Genomic DNA, 396 nt, shown 5'->3' on the forward strand with positions numbered 1-396 from the left:
CTATGTATGAGTTCTAACAACTCTGTAGCCCTTTCTCCTTTTCTAGTAAAAGGAGGTTTTGTCATCTTGCCCATCAAACAAGAATCACACGATTCGATTGATTCATAATCAAAAGAATCTAGAAGTCCATCAGAATGAAGCTTCGCTATGCGTTTCTCATTGATGTGACCAAGTCGACAATGCCAGAGATAGGTCAGATTTAAGTCGTTCGACTTAAACAGCTTGGTACTTACGTTATAGATCGTCCTGTATCTAGATGGTTCATCTTCCAAAACATAAAGGCCATTAAACTGGTAACCCTTACCATAGAATAAATTGTCTCTATAAATGGACAGACATTTGTTCTCAATAACAAATCTGAAACCATCCGAGTCTAAACATGAAATCGATATGATG

This window comes from Tarenaya hassleriana, unplaced genomic scaffold (genome assembly GCF_000463585.1).
Source record: "Tarenaya hassleriana unplaced genomic scaffold, ASM46358v1 Cleome124, whole genome shotgun sequence".
NCBI lineage: Eukaryota > Viridiplantae > Streptophyta > Magnoliopsida > Brassicales > Cleomaceae > Tarenaya > Tarenaya hassleriana.